This window comes from Kogia breviceps, chromosome 18, assembly GCF_026419965.1.
Source record: "Kogia breviceps isolate mKogBre1 chromosome 18, mKogBre1 haplotype 1, whole genome shotgun sequence".
NCBI lineage: Eukaryota > Metazoa > Chordata > Mammalia > Artiodactyla > Physeteridae > Kogia > Kogia breviceps.
In genome coordinates this window covers 18,920,489-18,941,747 of record NC_081327.1, presented here as the reverse complement: position 1 = coordinate 18,941,747, position 21,259 = coordinate 18,920,489, and the positions used below count along the sequence as shown (strand labels likewise).

The following is a 21,259-nucleotide window of genomic DNA, read 5'->3' as shown; positions in this document are numbered from 1 at the left end:
TGTCTCGCTCAATGTGAGTCTTTCCTGGAGGAGCCAGAGAAGTCCCCAGCCTCCAAAGGCTCCGTATCTGGTGGGGGGGGGTGGGGTCAGGTAGCCAGCACAGGAAGTCCAAACCCAGTGGTCACTGTTATTCCTCAGCAGTGGCCTCAGGGGACAAGATGATAGGGTTCAGGAGGGCCCCTAGGATACATGTCGGGCAGCTAATCCCTCCCTGATGGGAGACTGCACCGGGCCCAGCCTGGGCCCTTGACTCACCCCCATGCAGCAGTGCCCTCTGAGCACTGGATGACTGCACTGTTCCTTTTAGTCTCCTTCTCTTGTCACCTCCGAATGTCTCAGAGACAAGCCTGAGTGAAGGACAGTTTTCTTGCCTCTTTGAGGAGTCTTTTCACCTGCTCAGGCACACTCGCACCCCCTTGGACCAGGGGTCAGAGCAGAGGAGAAAGGGCAGTTTCTAAATTATCACTGTCTCGTACCTGCACATGTGCACAAAAATAAACCTGAATGCTTTTTCTTAGTGTGCCATATGCTGTCTATTTTTAACTAGTATATACAGGGCCCCAAAGAAAATTCGGTGAGGAAGTAAGAGCATATTGTGGTTGCAGATACACAATCACCGAAGAAACCTAAGATAATTGCCGAAATGACATCCTTTAGAAAATGCGAGACTCTGCGGGTTCCTCCTGCAACAGGCATCCTGTGCGTTTTCTGTCCCTTCTCCTTGGCCGCCGCACACTTAATTCCATTCCAGCCATGTCAGGAAGACTTGAGAAAAAAAATCCCACCATTAAAGACATGCTCTTTGTTGTTTCAATCTGTGACCCCAGCAATCTCTTTAGCAAGCCATGGTTCAGTGAACTGGCACACAGCAGCCGTTCAGCAGTGGAAAAATCATAAAACAGATGGAAGCTTTACATTTTTGTTTAGTTTTTAAGAGCAGTTTTTATAACATCGCTTAAAACCATTCTGATGCATCATACTGTTTACACTCGAAGCTTTGTAGCTAAGATGTTTACAGTATGGAGAATGTTTTAAGATATTTTATAGTTATGATATTTAGATAATTGGCAAGAAAAAAATAGTTTGTTGAGATTGCAGTGATGTTAGTAATCGTGAAGTAACTTATGAGTCTCAATAAATATGTCCAGTTTGGTGGAAAGTACAAACTCAGTTAAAACAAAACAACACAAGAGGGAATATCTTTTTAGTGAAATCATTTCCTTTTCTTAATCAAAAGATGACAGGCGGGGCCTTAGAACTCCCATCTGCGCGGCACCACGCCACAGCCCTGAGCGCTGCCTCTCCTTTTCTGATTGATAGCTGCTCTACATCGGGCCATCGCTATTCCACATGAGTTCATGCAAACACCAAAGTTAATAAAGTTCAGTTTTAGCAGACCACCTTAAAATAAACCCAGAACAGCCCCCCACATATCTTTGTGCAGTGGAACTTGCAGAGATTTTTTTTTTTTTTTTTAATGTTAAAGAATTTATGCAGAGCTAGGATTTGGAACTCCTTTTTTAAATTTTTTTTCTAAACTGCCCCAAAATGGCATTAATCAAAAACAATAACTCCTTTTAACTTTTCTAAGTGCTCTAAAGGAAAGTATGAAATAATCTGTGTGTGGGCCACAAATGTGGAGAATGCAAACATTTCACAATAAACATGTTTAAATGAAAGTCCCTGGCAAGATAGTCTGAGAGATAGTACATGCTGGGTTAATTAATGCATACTCATAAAAATAAACCTCACTTTTAAGATTTGACCAATAAAAATCATCAGCATATTTGGATCAGATGACTTTATGTATACATTGAACTTCTCTGTGGCAAATGGTCCTTGGAACGCCTGGAAACAGACTCCAGTTTGAAGTCCAAACTCTCCTTCTATCTGCTTTTTGTGTTTCCAATACAGTGATACGATGATTTATTCTGGTTTTACCTGTTATAACTGCAATTGATCTGCTGGTGATGGGATTAAATTTATCATTTTAGATGAATAAATCATAGTTAGATAGCCAGAAAAATGTTTAGTTGCATAAAAATGCCTATTGTTTGCTTACAACACACAACGTTTGATTTTCACTATAATCAAATTACTAGAGTGCATTATTTTTACTCCAAGATGTTGATTTTTTGCTATCTTAAATTGAATCATTTTGGCCTATCCACAAATGCTACCTTTAACAATATATATACTTTCCTGAAATCATACATTCAAACAAATGTTGACTTTGGGTTGTGGATTACCCAGTGTTCCGAGGTTTCGTTAAATTAGAAATCACATCATTTTCTAAGCCTAATTACAGTATAGAAGATTCTGATTTTATATCTTGCTTTTTGTACAGGAAAAGACAAACTGCTACGGTGACCGCTTCAGTATGAAACTGACAGTAAAACCAAACTCATTTTCAAAGAAGTGAGATTGGAATTCATAAATTCAGTAGAAGTTAAGTTGTAACTACCCAGACAGTGAAATTCTGAACCTAAGATAATGCAACATTTCAAATCCTTATGAAAATGCAAAATTTTCCTCAAAAATTATTGAGGAAAAAACTCTAGCATGAGTTTAATTTTATCCAACTTTATTGGCAGCTTGTTTTGAACTAATGTGCAATAAAGTTGCCAAGCAGAACAACTGAAAGAAATGAGAAAAAACATTTTTTTGTTGTTTCCTTACAATATTTGTTTTAATAAAGGCTGTAGAGCAGTAAACACCTGAATCAATGACTTGGCTTTGGCTTGGCCAGAGAGCTTTAGGACTTGTCAGTGCTGCTGTGATTAGCCAGTTCACAAAAGGGCAGGCGCTGGGCCGTCCACTTCAGCGAGTTCTGGGCAGCTGTCCCTGGGTCTGCTGTAGCCCCTGCCCCCATGGGGGCGGATATGAGCCCTGGAGTCAAAGCCCTTCTATGGTAGCATCATCCTGGCTCTCCTGAGAGTAAGACAAGTACCCACTCCTAAGGAAGTGCCTTTCACATGAATGTTTCTGGAAAAAGGGCTTGCAAGTCCAAGGGATCCAGCTGATTGTAAACAGTGTCAGCTTCATACCATCGTTTTGTACCAGAGACTCAACATTGCCTATTTTAGAGAGAGTGCGTTTATTCCTACAAAACGAACCTCTGCGTGTGTGGATATTTGTCCTGAAGCCACACCTAGGGATTCCTGGGGTTGGGGAGCATCTGTCTCAGCCCTTCCCTCCCCCGGGCAGGGGGCTGGGCCTGGGGGAGGCTCTCACATCGGGGTGGTGGGGGGGGGGTGCCCGCAAGAAGGCCTTTACCTGGGAAGGCCCAGAGCCCATCTGGAGACAGTGGGAGGAGGTGATGTGCACAGAGAGCTGCTGACTCGGGGTCCCAGAGCAACCCCCGGGCTTCCAAGCAATGCGATTAAAAATCCAACATGCATGTGTGATCTTGCCATGGAGAAGTCTCATAGTTTCCAGCAGACTTTTGAGGAAGTGCCTTTCTCATTTGTACCTAAGAAACAGATAAACTTAGATGGAAAAACTAGGAGACGGTCACCTCTTTTTGGAGAAACTGGGTGCTGCTTCAGGACTGATACAAACGTCTGCTCCTGGGAAAGTCTGAATCACAGGACACTGGGTAGGATGTGGGGCAGGAGGCACGAGGCCGGTCCCCGCCCTCCCCCCAGTGCATCATACAGAATGCAGCTGTTTCAGTACTTTTTAAGGTAATGTGTTGATGGGACAAGCAGCAAGGGCTGGGGGAGTGAGCCGGGGCCCGGGGTGAGGAGGAGCAACCCAAGGGTAGGGCCCCTGCCCTGGACCATCTCTCTGGCCTCCCGTCCTTGTGGTCTGTCCGCAGCGATGGGACTTGGACGTGGCCGCAGCCCATCTAAGAGGCCGTGCTCTGAGCGCCTCCTTCCTTCCCACCTTTTTGCCCACACTGGGCTTTATGGCTCGGGAATTAGCAGCTCCGTGGCTCACTTTCTGCCACCAGTACCTGCCACGTCCTGGAAGCCACTTGCAGAGTGAGTCCCTCTCCGGGGCCGAAGCAGAGGGGAAAGAGGTTTATTTGCCCAGGCTGGGCTTGTGGTGGCTTCAGGAATTCAAGTTCCCCATGGCCAGGAGGTCCTTTGGAGACTCCTATGTTCAATGCTCTCGTTGGACAGTTGGGAGAGTCAAGGCTCGAAGGGAAGAGACTCTGAGGTCAGACAGCGAGCTAGTGGTAGGGCTGGGCGAGGACAGGCCTAGCCCCATGACCTTGTCCCTGTGTCACTCTCCTCCTCTGGTTCAGTGTGTGTGAGCCAACATTCTGTGGGAGACACGTAAGAGGTGGCCAGCTCCGTGCAATTTTCCCTCCTGCTGGCTCAGGGTAACAGCAACGTTCCAGGCACATTATGTCAATTAGTTAATTACTAATCATCTCATTTAATTTAATTAATTCTTGCAACAACCTTATGAGGTAGGTACTACTTTCATCCCCATTTTACAGATGAGGAAACTGTGTAGTGATTAAGCCCAGGCCACTCACCGCAAAGTTGGTGCTCTCAGCTCCCTGCCCCCCACTCTTCCCCAGCGCTAAGAGAGGACTTCAGATTCAACTTGGCTGAGCATTTTTCTCTTTGATATAGTTAAGTATCTATTTTACATACTTAGATGGGGAATAAATATTGTTTTTGGTTCATGGCAGTGTTATATAAAATTTCCATTAAAAACAAATTGATTTAAGGAAACCTATGAGTCAATTTCACGAAAAATCCTAACGAGTTAATGGTACAGGTATAAGCAGATATGGCGATAAGGTGAAGGTGGCATGCGAATGATCGAAATGTGGGCCACATTGTCCCCAATCCAGTTAGGGTGGGAGGAAAAAGGAAAATGTAGTCACTCCCTATTTAGAAATTTCACATAAGTTCTTGTCTTTATTCTGGAGATGGCCTCTGACGATGTCTAATGGCCAGTTTGCATAAGGGAGAATCTTAGGTGTTTGTTTTTCTTGACTTGTGTCTAAGGCAGCAGCTCTTTACCCACTAATAAAAGCTATGGGTCCAGGAAGCCTATGGTCTTGTTCAGGGGTCATGCCTGGGTCTGAGTCCACCTGCCTCAATGGGGACTGGCCTTTAGCTTAGAGTGGCAGGACTGGAAGACCGTCAGTGTGGGAAGGCATCTTGAGTTCCTGTGTGTAAACACCAGGTTGCCCAGGTGTGGCTGCCTGTCCTGGGGTTGGCATACAGCCCTGCTAATCACCAGGCACCCAGGACATGTCCTTCTATGCCACTATGACTACCGCCACAGAATTAACAGTGTCTTGGCCATCAGGAAATCTCCAATGCAATGGTTCTCAAATTGGCTTCCAGGGGACCTCAGGGGTTCTAAGAAGTCTTGGGAGCCAAGAGAAGGGGAGGACTCAGGGCTCTCTTCTGCAGCTTTGGCTAGAGGAACTGCTTTTATCAGCTCATATGAGGTAAGATTTCCTCGGGAAAGGACTCTGCTAGAAAATGCTGAAAAAACATCATCTAGACGAAGTTCTTGACTCTGTAGATGGGAAACCAAATTCCACAGAAGAGCAACGAATCACAACGAATGACTCTCTACAGTCATTTTAAATAGACAATGTCTTTATTTAGGCAGATCAGTGGAGCTTGGTATAAGAAACAAAATATCCACTTGAAAGGAGTCATGAGGATTCCTACAGTCCAGTCCCCTGCTTCCAGTAGCCTGGCTACCGGCATATTTGGTAGAGATGGATGTCCACCTGGGAGCAAGCTCCCCACAGGCAGGGGGCCCAGGAGTCACAGGGAAGAACTGCTGAGCAATATCAGACAGTGCTGGCTGATGGTCGAGTGGTGACTGGGTGCCAGACCCTGGGCTAAGCACTTTCAGATGTGTTATCTCCATTCTAAAGATGAAGAAATGGAGGCTCGGTGATGACGTGAATTCTCAATATCAGTGCTGGGCCTTACTGGGCTCTGGTCTAGAGTCTGTGCTCCTGATGGCTGTGGCTCCTGCCTGCCAGGAGATGTCCATCAGTGTCTAGCAGATGCAGGTGTCTCACGGTCAGAAACACCTCTCTGAGCCCCCTCAACCTGAAGGTTCAGACAGGAGGCAGGAATGTTTGCCTCCCTTCTCCGGAGTCTGCGGGGGTTTGTGCAGAATCCTATTTGTTGCCCCATAGGGTTTCCTAGGAGTTTGTGTTCTTTGAGATACAGGAAGGAAGCCAAGGATGGATGACCAAATACTTTGACAGTAAACCAGACCTTATTTCCTATTTCTTCTCTTCTACCTTACATCAACCCACTAGGCAGGCTATAAGAGCTCATGTGTATACTTGTTTATTAAAAAGACACCAATGGTATTCTTTCATTCATCCATAAGGCATGTTTTTCATTTACATGTGTATTTTTGCATTTGCACATTAAGTCATGCGTTTGTTACTTTTTTAACTCTTTCAATCGTCATTCTACCTCTCCATCCATCTATTCATGCATGCCTTTATGCATTCATTCACCTATTCACATTTTTCTTCATGTGTACATTTGTTAGTTCGCTCATTCATTTCATCCTTTCAACAAATAGAACACTTTGAAGCTAATTAAATTCTCTGGAGAAATGTGGAGTAGTTTAACCATACCCAGGCTAGACTCTGGGCATCTTTCTCATTGTTGGGTGTAGAGGCACATGAAGTTGGATAAATAGTGCCAGGGCCCCTGAGGGAGAATTATTGGCCCATGAGAGGAACAGGCTAAACCCATTTACTGTGACCATGGGATCTAAATATCACTTGTGTGCTGCGGTCTTAGGGTCTTCCCTCCCCAGGTCTTCCCTATGGCCTGAGAATATGTGGGGGCCCCCCAGACCTCCTCAATAAGTCTCATGATCCCGAGCCATCGCTGGGTTGCTCCTGGGATGTGAGAGTTGGTCGCATGCCCATGCAGAAGCAACAGACGTTTGAGTCCAGGAACCAGGGCCGTGGTGTGACAGTTTGGAAAGGAGGCGCTCTCTGTCCAGATGAACTCATGAGGGCCACGCATGGAGTGGGCAGGAAAAGCAGTGAATGGCACAGTGGGAATGAAAAATAATAAGGGTGCTGCAGAGCTACGTTTCCTTCTCTTCCTCTACCAAAGAGTTTCCATCTATTTTCTCTTTTTGAGCTTCACATTATCCCTGAAAGATAGGCAGGATGAAAGCTATGGTGCTTGTTTTGAGATTCTGGATTTGAAGGCACAGACACTATAAAACTTCATCAAAGATGAGGTGAGAGTTCTAGCATTCGTAGTAACATTAACTGCAAGCCAGGCTAAGAATGAGAATGTTTTAGCCTTGGACATGAAGTATTTGGGGAAGGACCTGCCTCCACCAAGTGAGTAGGGATTAGAAATTACTTTTCCATCAAGCTCTGAGTTGGTGATTGTTTCCATGGCCTAAATGTACACTTCTTTTGGTTTATTGAGATGGTAATTTAAGCTTGCCCTCAACCTTCCTTATTGTGCATGACTCCAAATGCATATACATGCCCTTTCTGTTTTCCAGACTGTGCTTTTAAGTGTCTGGCTGCAAGGATGCTTTTGATAAGTAGAACATCGACACAGGGCTTTCACACCAGCAAGCTGTATAGGGTACCAGTTGGCTCTGGAAGATGTGTTCAGCCTTTACCGCTCTATGAATACTTTCCTCTCTGCAGCGAAGGCGGCATGGGTGGCCATTTGGAAACTCATCCTGCCCTCATTCAGACTGTACTTAACTCCTGAGATACTCTCCTTTCCCCAGGTATTCATGAAGCCTCACCCCAAGACAAGCTCAGGTGGCCTGTTTTACCTGTGTATCAGAACCCCGCCCACACCGAATCTCAACTCATGGCCAATCTAGAGTCCTTCCTATACCCTGGTTCCCTAGGTAACGGAAGCCCGCACCTGAGAAGGACCACAGGAAAAGGAAGATCCACCCGCACGGTCCTCCCTTGCCTTTATCCTCCATCCACCTGAGCCCCGTCTCTGCTTTCACCGTCCAACCTTCCTTTTGCATATTGCTCTACTTGATTTAGAATACACAGCCATAAACACTCAGGGCAGCCAGCATCATGACTGGATATAATATTAATTTCTTTTCTGGTTTATTTGTGAAGGAGTCAACCATATATATCACTTTAAGTCACTAAGACAGAGAATGAAAACGCATCTTCAAAAGAAGAAGTGTAGTGTGTTACCATTAAAACCTAGGAAGAATCTGTGATCAGTTTGGGGTTCTTAATGTGGGTATAGTTTTGTTAATGTTGCTGTAGATTATGTGAAATGCTCAGAAAGTTTTTTTTCCCCCTCTGTTTTAGCAGAAAGCATTGGGTACCTATCAGCGGCATATCATGAGAAAGTCTGGTGTCTGCTGGAAGTCTCCTTGTAATGCCATTTTTCATGACTTGTTTAATTAACAACCATTTTTGACCTGGACTAGTTATAAAAGTGTTGCTATTCTTTCCTGCTAAATTATGTCTAATGAACATATTTGCATGTTATCAGATATAGCAATGTATCATTTCAAATTTTGGCGTTTAAGCCTACATCACTCAAAACAGCTTTTGTGGACTAGTAAGCAGGTGAAATCAAAAAATCTCATTTCATATCTGACATTAATAACTTTCAAGGGGAATGAGCATTGGCATTTATGTCTGGACCAGAATCGAGCCCAATGTCCTAGAAACACAAGGGCAGCAGACAAACCTACTCACCAGATAGGAAAATAAATCATGCATAATGCAGAATTTCTACCTTACATGTTAATTAATGTGTGCAATCAATTACTGATGTTACAATATGAGAAAAAAACTGGTGGGGAATGGGGTAATAAAAAATACCTATAGATTTATCTGCTTCTTTTTTCTATTTAAACAAATAGTCTTCAAGCCTGTGAATGCTGTGTTGAGACATGCTCTGAATAATAAGCATCATAAAATCTAATCAGATTTATAAGAGGAATTGATTGTTGTGGCAGGAGGAGAGGGTGGAAAATAAGCTGAAATTTAAGTGTTAATTTTTATGCTAATCCACAGTGGCTTCATATGAAGCAATTTTGTTCTGTGCCACAAATATAAAATTGTCCCTTGCAGAGAAATGTCAGCTTGCTAGACCTGAAAGCAGTAATTTATTAGGTATGTTTCTATTAGTATGTGTCACAGTTGTTAGCAGGCTATACACACAATAGTGCTTCATACTTATCCTCCAAGTCTCAGAATGTTTCAGCTCAGTGGCTGGAACGTGGGGCATTAATACATTATCATATGCGGGGTGGTCTGTGCCCTGTGGACAAAAGGCTATTTAATACAATTTAATGTCATTCTGAGAAGAAGTGGAAAAATAAAGACGGGGAATAAAATGGCATCTGTGTGTTTCACAGTGCACTCATGCACAAACCCTCAGTTTAAGAGGTATGACATTTCTGCCAAGAAAAAGAATAAAACTGGGACATTTTTTTTATAACCTGTTCCCCACTGCAGTATTTTCTAAATGCTATTAAGTGATCGATTTACACGGCCCCATGATGATGTCATCTATAAGAAGGGGAATGCAGATGACAGCAAAATACTAGTGACAGTGACCTTGTTTCAGAATCCTTGGAACCCTGTCAGCTTTGCTTCCAGTATATGGTTTCAAAGAATGTACTTTTTGGACAATATCTAGTTACTGGGTAGTGAATTAATAGAGTTAAGGGTTCTGATGCAATTCACATATAGGTCAATTACATGCGCCAACATCTGCTCTGTCACTATCATTTGCATATAGCATTCATATGTTAATGATGCCTCTTTTTCCTCAAGTAATATATTTAAAAAACAAGATTTGCATATCAGTTTGGATCAGTATATTACAAGCAATTTATCATTTTCTCCTTCTTGTTATGATTTTAAGAACAATATCTTGAGTGATGGCTGCTATATTTGAGCATGGCTCTGATTTATACAAGAAACCCTTCAGTGGGAAAGCTTCCATTCTAAAGCTGCTTAAAGCCTTATAAATCAATAATGACACAGATGGACTGGTGATAATCTATTTAGAATGCCTGATAGCAAATATTGTTGTACAGATGATTAGAATGGTAACTGTTTTAGCAGAAAGCCTTTCTCTCTTTGTAAATGGTAAGTTTGAACAAAAAAGTGCTCACACATGGACTTCATGTCAGGAAATCTTCGTGCTGGGTCTGGGTTGCAAAGGGAAAACATCGGGGGAAGAACAAAGAGACTTCCCGCTCCTGCCAATATAATCATATCATTCCCTGTTTCTTTAACAAAACAGGACTCTTAATGGAATTGTGTCTTCAGGTGTAAATAGCATTAAAAGCTGCTTCTCCTCTCCTCTTTGCCCTGATACAGCGCAAGGAGTGAGAAAATAAAGTGGAGGTTGTCAGAAGTGGCAGCTGCTTGGAATCCTGATAAATATAAGCTTTTATTGATCTGATGAAAATGAAAGATCCCAGCGCTAGGCAGTATTTAGCTTCTTGTCTACAGAACGTCACCAGTGGCCTTGCATTGGGATAGATTTTCATTCTCATACACCGGATTTGATTTCATCTTTAACCTTTTCAGCTGAATTTCCTTGACCTCTGCGTATCACTGTGATTTGGTGAATTTGTTACATTTCACTTTACATCACTTCTTTCTATATTTCCTTTTGTGATAGGGAACTCGGACGCCCCTCTGGCAATCTGTCAGTGCCCGGATCAGCCGCATCCTTTCTGGGGTATTTTCTCACCACACTGACAGTCCTTAAGACAAGTATGCAGTTAAGCTGCTAAGGTAAGTCTTACTATATTAGAACTCTTTGCCCTACACACACATCATTTCCTCCTGCTTTGTCGCATTGACCTAACGCAAATGCCAACCAAATAGCCTCCTCTCTCTCCCCCATGGCCAGGGGCTTCCTCCCAGCCTCTCCCCGACCCAGGTAGGATTCCTCGACCTGCCCATAGCTCTGGGTGAGTGGTGGCTGGCAGGACCTATTGCCATGGGGGAGGCATTCCTTCATGGTTTGGGTGTGTTTGGGGATGGATGGGGAGGGGGAACAAAGGAATCATGAAAAAAATGTTATTTGCTTCTCTGTGGCTTAATTCCTTTCTCAAGTTTTCTTCTGGGATGAATACGAGGCCTCAGTTTGAAATCCTGAGGTGCTGCTAACATATTCTGGTTCCAAGAAAGTGCCGCTGTTATTTTGAGTAGTTTTGATACAACCAAATCAAAGTGAAGATTTGAAATAGCTTTTCTGAAAGCCCAAGCTGAAGTCATAAATTATTCTGCACCATGATTCTTTCTGATAGTAAAACCATACCTCTCTGCCTGACATTGCTGAAATGTGGAAAAGTGAAAGTTAAAAATAAAATGAAACATTTAAATCTTGGCTGTTGAGAACCTCAGATAGACATCAAGGCCAGTCGATAAAGGCCCCTATCAATTAGGCGTCCACAGTTATCATCAGATTTGGTGTATTAGCAGTTGCACAGGTGCAGGGTTCTGGTATTGAGATTGGGAAGGGCTAGGAAAAATGCCGGGAAATACCATAAAATGGGACGTGAGGGGCTGGGATGCCAAGGTCGGCTTGGTGGCAGAGCCCGGGGCAATGGCGGTGCCCACTCCCTCCTGGAATCTTGTGGGAGGAAAAGTCTGCAGCCAAAGGGTTGGAAGGTTTCCCTTTTTTACCCCTTTCCTTTGAGTCAGAAAGTGTTGATTTCACACTGTGGTGAGTGTTTTCCATCAGCTTCTTGGTGGGTGTATTCCGTGTTAGGAAAAGGAACAGCCAACACCAGCAGTTGTAACTTCCGTCAGCGGAGGGCGGGCGGCCTCCAGCGGCTCCGGGACCTCTGACCACCGGGACCCCTCTAACGATGGAGACAGCCACGGGCTTCCTGGGCCTCCGGACTGAGCTGTTTGTCTATTCGCTCCTCAGCATAACACAGGCAGAACAGTTTTTGGTTCCATAGCTGTTTGGTTGGGAAAACAAGCCTGCAGTTGCCAGTAAGGTTTAGAATTCGCCTGCCAGATCAGGGAATGTCTGTGAAGACTATTTTTCCTCTTAGGAGGCAAAACACAGATGGGGGAGTTAGGAGTCTTACAATATTTAGCTGCTACATTGATGGTAGGGATTCTGCTGCGTGGATGCTCACAGTTTCCGAAGGCCTAGCTTACCATCACTGCCGAGGGCCTCAGCTAGGGGAGGTGGGTGGGGCTGGCTTTCCCCTGCGAGTGAGTACTGCCAGCTTGCTCTGGAACGTTCCACCCTCTGTGCCTCTTGACGGGGGTGAGGAGGTACTGCAAGGGTGCCGCCTTTTCCCCTTGACCCACATCGGGATGAGAAGCCAAGAGGAGGATGAACCACCGTGCCTGACAGGTGGGGCGGCCGAGGGCAGGAGCTGGAGTGACTTGGGCTTCTTCTGTGAACGAGACGTGCCATCCTGCATGTGCTTCCTGAGACCCTGTGGGATAGGCCGAGGCACTGGCCTCACCAGGTTTCCTGCCCCCGAGGCATGCGTTTTAAAAAGTTAATCACTTGGTGTGCTTTGGATCTCCTCGAAGATAAGGAAAGATGATGAGATGTTCTAGGGATTGGCCATGAGCAGGTGATATTTCTGCATGGAAAATGTACATCTTGGAATAATTAGGGGTCATGTGAACTGGAGTAGGGTTAGAACTTTATATCTAAGAGTATATTCTGTGCCCTGGAGACCAAGAAAGGGGACAGGCTTTCGAAACAGGTGGAGAGCGTGTGGGCATCTCCTTTCCAGCCTCTTGCTGACTCCCCAGCCCCAGCACACAGGATTCTCAGGCCCTAGAGCCCCGAATTATGATGAGCTGGTTGAGACATTTCTGGACTTCTGAAGGTACCTGTTGGGGCAATCTTGCTCCCATTCCTCTCCACCAATGCCCTCCCCATCCTTTGAGACGGACACTTGACTTTTTAAAGTCAAATATTATATAAATACAGTTTTGGGACAACCGAAGCACTATTACTTAGAAACCCTAAGCAACCTGTCGGTAACTGAACCCCTCGTACGCATCAGAAAATGATTTACTGTTCTGCCACAACATAGATTTCCAGAGCAACCCCAACAGGGATTGGAGGCAGAGTCTGAAGGCGTGTCTGTCCGGCTCTCCGTAGCTTTATCCTTCAGAAAGACCCCATGCTTGGTCTCGAGGCCCAGTGACTTCTAGAAGGAATTGGCTCAGAGACCATAGGACCTTCCCTCCATCGGACAGGCACAGAGTGGCTCCCACTGTCCCCGGGGCATGTGCAGGACCCTGCTGTCCCGAGGCAGCCCCGTGTCCTGGTACAGACGTGTGAGTCAACAGCCTTCCCGTAGCAGTAATTACCTTAGTTAAATGCTGCAGGAGCCGTACTTTAGGAGCACGGAGGAGGGAGTGAATAATTGTAATTTCTGTGTGGTAATGATGATAAGCCCTGCATATGTGTGTGGGGCTTTGCGTTGTATTTGATCTTCGCTGGGAGATCTACAGGCTCATGGAGGTAAGGATCCCTGCAAACGCCTTTGTAGCCACTGAATGAGGTAGGAAAGTAAGATCACATTACTCTCATTTTGCCTGAGAGAAAAATAAAATCAGAGATAATTTTAACTCCAGGGGGAAGGTAGAGTGAGCCACTTCTGGTCTAAGAGCTTCTTGAGATTATCTTAATCCTCATCAGCTCCCTTGCAGGTAGATGCTTTTGTTAGTTCCATTATCCAGATGTGGAAACTGAGGTCAGAGAAGTTGAGTGGCTACCGCCAGGTCACACAGCTGCTGGATGGTGAGGCCAAGGTTTGTGCATGCTTCTTTCTGATTTTGGAGCCTGATCTCTTGGCCATGAAGCAGCCCTGGTTATAGCCTTGGACAAGACAGACAAGTTCCCTGCTCTCAGGGAGCTTATGCTGTGGGGCTGGGACACAGTAAACAAGACAACCATGGATAAGGTGATATCAGATAGTGATAAAGGCTATAAGGAAATGTCTGGGGTGAGAAGAGGGCAAGGGGGAGTATCTGTACTTGGGTGATCAGGGATGGCCCTCTTTTTTTTTTTCTATAAATTTATTTACTATATTTATTTTTGGCTGCATTGGGTCTTCGTTGCTGCGCACGGGATTTCTCTAGTTGCGGCGAGTGGGGGCTACTCTTCGTTATGGTGCACGGGCTTCTCATTGCAGTGGCTTCTCTTGTTGCGGAGCACGGGCGCTAGGCACACGGTCTTCAGTAGTTGTGGCTCGCGGGATCTAGAGCACAGGCTCAGTAGTTGTGGCACACGGGCTTAGTTGCTCCGTGGCATGTGGGATCTTCCCAGACCAGGGTTCGAACCAGTGTCCCCTGCATTGGCAGGCAGATTCTTAACCACTGTGCCACCAGGGAAGCCCAGGGATGGCCCTCTTGAGGACGGCACATTGGAAGTGAGAGGTCTGAAGGACACAGAGGAGCCAGCCAGTGAAGGTCTGGAGGAAGAGCATTCCTGGCTGAGGGACTAGCACGTGCAAAGGCCCTGTGGTGGGGAAGAACCCAGCATGTGTGGGGGACAGAGTGTAGGCCATCGAGGCTGGAGCATGTGAGCTCTGGGGAGAGGGCGGGTGGGTTGTAGGGCCTGGATAGACACACCTTTTTAGACCGTGGTGAGGACTATTGCCTTTCTTTTATGTTTATGTTGCTTTTAACCAGAGAGTGTGTCTTGAGAAACCCACCTGGAATCCAGGTGTGGGAATGCTCCTAGGTGCCAGAATTCTGCAAGTGGCTTGAACTAACTCTTGGTGGGTTGTTCACTGCGACCTTAATTTTCTACCAGAGAGATGTCCTTGTGACTTGTCTAAAACTGGGAGTCAGGGATTTCAGGCCCCATGGGTGTAGGAAAGGTGGCCAGTCACATGGGGGCCACAGTGCCCTTTGGCTGCTCCTCAGGACCTAGCTGAGCCGCCGCAGCTCTGGACTTGGGCAGAGTTGCAGGTGGAAGGCTTTGGGGCTCCCTTTGATCAGGTCTGCCTAAGTCTGTGCAGCCTCAGGGAGGTGTAAGCACGTTCCATCCACCACCAGAAGTGTTAACTCCAAACTGACTGTGATCACTTCCTTGTCCATGTTGATTTGTGGGTCATCTAATAACATGCTGAATGAGCTTAAGAGTAAAGATTCTTGGTGGTTAAAGTTTAGACCTCTTTTCCCTTGGGCAGTACAGGTGCTATTGTTAGGCAGGACTCTGTTTAGAAATTCTAGGTAATTCCTAGACGCATAGAGCCCTAGGGCTGCCACAAGCTTTTGCAATCAAAGACACCTTTATTTTATAGGTGAAGAGACGGGAGGCTCGGGGAGGGCAAGGGACTTGCTCAAGATCACACAGCGAGTCATAGGCAGAGCCATTCTCACCTGGGCACAACAGGCCACCCCTCAGGCAGCTCCGGACAGCTTGGGGGCCCCTCTTAGCTGAAGGGAGGCACCAACAGGGGGAGGGGCTGGTGTCCTAGTCACCTCAGGAGCTCGCACAGCACACAGCACAGTCCTGGCACGCTGTGAGTGGTCAACAGTCATTCACTGATGTATTGATTGACCAGCCCCTCACCTCCGCATTTTGTAATCATTAGAATTTGTTGTACCTTGGTTTCAGCAAACTCAATATTTATCAAATCCACATTTCATTCCAAATTTTCTGGAATGCAGGGATTGCAAAGCCCAAGACCTCCCTAGGTCTGATTTATGCCAACACCCAGGACACAACGAGGCCAGGATTCTGGTAGTGAGTTCCTGATACCTGCACAGGTAATTTGACGGTGCCCATCAGGTATCTCGGTAGGCCCGTTTTTGGAATATAAAATGCTGAAAGTTTTGGACAAAGATGGTCAGTGCCGAAGGCAGCTTGGCCAGGGGAGGGCTTGGACTCTGCCCCAGAGTGTGTTGTGGGGAGGCACCTAGATAGCCTTTGGCCCAGCCTGGACATCTGTCTCTGGGGAGTTGTCCTAAACCCAAATTCAGGGTTCAGGTGGGAAATGCTGAAGCTGGATGTGTGCAGAACTGATTCCACGGCAGGGGGGCCTCTCAGTTCTCATCAATTGCACTTGGTAACGTGGGCAGAATTTTTCCAGGTCTTCATAGTTTTTAAAGAAAAAAGAAATTTTTTAAAAAACTGCTTCTTTTCTTTTCCTTCAACGTTGGCAACTAATTAAGTTTTAAAAAACTTTCTGTAAACGCAAGTATATCTGTGGACTGGACAGAGCTTCAGCCCGCACTGTGTGACTCATGCTGAGCTCAGGCTCGTACACACAGTGGGCACGCGACGCGGGTCTGCCAGTGCTGACCCGAGCTGCCCGCAGCACAGCCCAAGCTTTGGAAGCACGTGAAGTGGGAAGGGGAGGCAGCATCTGCAGGCCCCGGGCCTCACCCTTCTGCCCTGCGTTCTTACTGCGGGGAGGCCGGGGAATGTCCCCGTCTGCAGGCCTCCACATCCCACCTCACTCTGTGTCTCCCCAACACCTGAGTTATAAGGGTGCCTGCCCATGTCTAATATGGGACGCGGTGATGGACGGCGTGTGATTCTGCCCCCAGGGAGCAGGCGATAGAACGACCCCGCCTCGTGCCAGTAGCGGGGCTGCTCGGACAGGCGCCTCGGTCCTCGAGTGTAGCTGACCCAGGTGCTCTGCTCCCCTGTGTTTGGGATGGGGTGGTGGTCCTGACGCTGCACCAGGCTGACCCGAAGCTCTGGCTGCCACTGGCCATGGGTGGCCCGTGTCGATCCTGGGATGAAGCTGAAGAAGAAGACGCTCTCTGTCCTGGGAGGCTACCTGGTGTGGGAGAGAAATGGCGAGGCTGCTTAGCCCACCCTGTGCATGTCCTGGTCCTGTGATTCTGCTCGACCCAGCAAAGGTGGCCCAGGTCCTCAGCTCCCCTGAGAGGCAGGCAGGTGGCCCAGCATTCCCAGAGGTGGGGGCCAGACCCCTTACAGCTGCCCGCGGTGGCTCCGCCAGGGTGCTGTGGACCAGCATCGTCTGCGTGCGGGGAAGGGGTCGCTGGTCTCTGGGCCTCACTTCCTGTTGGCCCCTGCCGGGCTCAGCTCATCCCCATATACTCCCTTCACCCGTCCACATGCAACATGGAGTTTCTGTGTGTGTAATATTATTTGTTTTTATTTCTGTAATCCCTTTATTGTTTGCACAACTGCTGTCAGACTGTTGCCTGAAAGTATCACAGGATAATTGCAGAACGCCTGCATAAGTAATTTCTTATGAAATCGGGCCTTGTCTGCATATAAAATTGTTTGTCGTTGCTGCATACATGGACTTCATTATATCCAGGCTGTTTACCGGGCTCATACCTTCCTCACAGGCCACGGCAACGAGAGGGCCCAACACTGGGAAAGAATGAAATACTATCGTTTTTCTTTTTGGTCATATGACATTGCTGGAGGGTGACAGTTGGTCCAAGGTGGTCAGAGAGAGCCTGGCCCTGGAAGGAGATGGGGAGCGGCTTTCCCGGGCTGCTGCCAGGGAGGCCAGTGGCAAATCCGCCTGTGCCGGGCATTTCTTCCGACCACATTTCTGTGATATTAATGGTGTGTGGTAGTGAAAGAAATGTGTTTTATTCTCGAGTCTAACCCTGCTGTTATCAAAGTAACTTCCAGCTTATTAGCGACAAAGGACTTTTCTCCTCTCTGCTGCCCTGTTCGCCAGGGCTTCCTGAATTAAACTGCTGTTTCCTGTCCTTTATATGCATGACCACATCTGGGTAGCCTGCTCACAGCCCCGCTGCTTAATAACAATCACCTTCCCTTTCAGTCTCTGTTGATTGTTTCTAATTCACTCTGACAGATAGTGCCTGACAACTCGCCGGCTTTTCCCTCCCTCCGTGACCTGAAGTTACTCACAGCACTTATATAGTCTGTCATTTTTAATATTTGATTTCATTTTAAGTTATGTGTTTTACTGAGAAGATGAAACCAAAAAAAAGGGGGACTTGTAATGGAACATAAATTTAACCCTTCTTGCCATCCGGCACCAGCCTGAGCCACCCTCCCTGGTGTCTGGGTGACGGTTTCTCCTTCCCTGTGATTCTCCTGCTGCTGCTGGGTTTCTTTCCTTCTTTCTCTTTTTCTTTCCCTCTCCTGCTTTTTTCTTTCTGTCTTCCATTTCTGAAAACAAAAGCTTTATGTCATATTCTTTCCCTTTAATGGCGCTTGATTAGTTTATGGAGCTAATAATGGCGCTTTCTGCTTTGCAACCCAGGTTATAATTGAAAGACCTTTTGGGGGGTTTTCCTCTGGAGTGAGGGAGTCAGGGGAGAAGCCTAGTGAAGTCAAAATGCCCAGCTTCAATTAAGGTTCAGAATGTGAATTTGATCTTTCTTTTTGGAGCTGCTTCTCTTTGGGCGAGCTCACGGGGCAGAGAAATGCCAGCTCTGCGTCGGTTTGGGATGAGCCCTTGGAGTGAGCCCTTCCCAAGAGGGGGACACACATCTCCTTCTGCCTCTTTCCTCTGAATCTGCCCGGCGCGCGGGCTTGTCGGGCAGGCGTCCTCACGGGGGGCAGGCGGCCCACGTCACCTCAGGGTCCACTCTGCCATGACTTGGCCTTTGTTTGCCACCAGACAAAGGCTCCTGTGTCCCTCTTGGCCCTTCAGAGGTTGAGAGCTGTGAGGCCGTGCATTAGGTCAGCTTTGCAAATAGACACCACAAAATAAAAAAGAAAGTGGCTCATTAACCCATGGCGCCTCACTTGTGCTGCTGGCCTCTGTGTCCATCGGCCTGTCCCCCGCAGTGTGGCTTGGGCGGCTGTAAAAACTCAGTAAGAGGGATCTGGGTTGGATCTCAGTTCAAACAAGCTCAATTTCACTGTTGCCCATGCCTGGTCTCCCCATGACCACAGCACATCGCAAGCGTGTGAACTGCCACACTCAGGAAGGCCCTGGAGCCCCCGGGCTAAGTGCTCCTTTGACTCCTGCAGCTGCAGGCCTGGAGCAGAGGGAGTCCGTCCTAGGGGCCAGGCAGGAGGGTTTCCAGGGCGCTCTTATAAAGGCAGTCTGCTGGGGGCGAGGCAACAAGCCTGGTTCTCTGGAGCCAGCTCTTCAGGGAGTACCGGGCTTGGCCCGGAGAAGCACCGAGGACTCCAGGTCGGCCTGGATCCACCGCCTCTGGGCAGATGTTCTAGCTTCTTCTCTGCTGTTCTGCTGCCCCTGGGTCCAGGCCTGCAGACCGAGGTCCTGGGTGGGCCGGCCACGTCTGTCTTGGCCCAGACGCTCCCAGGATGACTCTTTCAGTGGGGAGTTTTCTTCGCCAGGCCTTCTCTTTCTAGAACCTGGGTTCTCTCCATCTCTCTGGGCACTGTGGGTAAACTGAGGAAATAGCTGCTCTCTGAGGGAGACTGTTTTCCTTTCTGGAGTCCCAAGCATCCCGTCGCTGGTTCCTTTTCTTCCTTCTGAAAAGGGTGAGCCAGTCAAGAACAGCTATTTATTTATTTATTTTTATTTTTATTTTTTTTTTTGTGGTACGCGGGCCTCTCACTGTTGTGGCCTCTCCCGTTGCGGACCACAGGCTCCGGACGTGCAGGCCCAGCGGCCATGGCTCACGGGCCCAGCCGCTCCGCGGCATGCGGGATCTTCCCGGACCGGGGCACGAACCAGCGTCGCCTTCATCGGCAGGCGGACTCCCAACCACTGCGCCACCAGGGAAGCCCCCAGCTATTTATTTTGACGGTTTCGCAGTGTTGCTTTATTTTTTGAAACTGTCATTGTTTTGAGATGTTCTGACTAACATAAAAAAGGAGAATTACTCACAAAAAGTAAAATGGACACAAACCTTTTAACTTTGTGTAGGAAATAAAGATCTGTGTACGCAACGGTGTGCTATAAGTAAAATAAGGACAAAATGGCTTTTCTCTTTCACTGACCCAGATGGTCTTTATGTGCAAGGTATGGGCCGGGTGGTAAAGGAAAGGGGGGTTGAAAAGTCTTGTTTTTCCTTTTGTAGCTCTCCATATTTGTAACCTACTGGGGAGAGCAGGCATGTGTGTGTGTGTGTGTGTGTGTGTGTGTGTGTGTGTGTGTGTGTGTGTGTGTGTGTGTGTGAGACAGCGATTGCAAGAGAGGCCAAGGGCTGCCATGCCCTTCCTGCTTTTAGGAGGGCAGCTGAAATAGAATTTTAAAGCAGATTCTGTATTTGAGGTTTAACCTCCAGCAAGGCCAAATTATGCTTTTATTCTTCTTAAAATGGACTGTTTGGCCATTATTGGTTCTTGTTTTAGAGTCAGAAAGAAATTGGGGGTTGAATTCAACTAAAGACTGATTTGGTTGTGGTGCCTCTGGGGTCCCTCTATTACTTGGTGAGCTGGGGCGACGGTGGAGCAGACTTCCTTGGACTCCAGCTTTTCTGTGGAGCTAGCATGGGGACAGGTGTGTTCCGTCAGGATTTGGGCCTGGAGGGCCCTGGAGAGGGCCCTGCTTCCCCAGGAGACAGATCTAACCGGGGCTGAGAGTCAGCAGGGCCCCGAGCCCTGTCCCTGAGAATTCACTGACACTGGGCCTGAAAGGACGTTCCCGTGCGGAGTTAAGGCATATCATTCTTCAGTACGGTTTAAGTCAACAGAAATGTGAGAGCCCTGCCGCCATCCTAAGCACGCATGGGTACAAATACAGAGCGAAGAGGCTGCACGGGGCACTGATCACAAGGGAGTGTGGCCTGGCCACCTCAGAGATTAAACAGAGAGCCATGGATCCAGGCTCGGGGGAGAGATCTGTGGATAAGAGCAATACGAATGAGATGCTGACCAACGATAAGGGGGCTAATGATTGTTTTGCGCGTTCTCTGTGCTCAGCGTTGCACATCATTTTAGGAAAGGAAAACCAGACCTGTCCTGTGGCTGACGAGGAGCTTCATGGACAAGCTGGCGTTGGAGCTTGGCCTTGGGGACCAGGAAGATTTTCATAAGTTGAGGCAAGGGGAAGACCAGAGGGAAGTTGCTTGCAGAAGGCAGGAACCTGCCAGATGCATTGGGGGCTGGGGGGAGGGGTGTTTTGGAGGGGCTGAGGTGACCTTTCCAGGTGGGGACAGGAAAGGGGGGAGCTGTGGGAAAACTGGGGGTGGGCTTGGTGTTGGGGGTGACGAGTAGCTCCATTTTGTTGGAACTTAGGATGTATTAGGTGTGATTTGAAGTGTGCATCAGAGCCCAGTGGGAGAGAGGCTGCCTGCCAGGTAAGGGTATTTGTGATGAGTTGGGAAGTACCCTAGAAATGGACACTGGGGAGACTGCTTGCGCTATCTGACGCTGACCTGGGGCAGTGGACGTGGGAGTGGGGAGAAAGCACCAAACTGGATGGTGCC

The 21,259-nt window shown here is 47.4% G+C and overlaps 1 protein-coding gene across 14 annotated transcripts in view; it reads left to right on the top strand.

Moving 5' to 3' along the window:
- ZNF536 (zinc finger protein 536) overlaps nt 1-21,259 on the top strand; it is a 424,627-nt gene that overhangs the window by 101,641 nt on the left and 301,727 nt on the right. For 12 of the 14 annotated variants that reach the window (XM_067018697.1, XM_067018691.1, XM_067018696.1 and 9 more), the window contains exon 3: nt 10,623-10,738. The exons of the other annotated variants lie outside the window; for them this stretch is intronic. The gene's annotated coding sequence lies outside the window, so the exon portion shown is untranslated. The remainder of the gene's footprint in view (nt 1-10,622; nt 10,739-21,259) is intronic. 14 annotated transcript variants of the gene reach the window in all.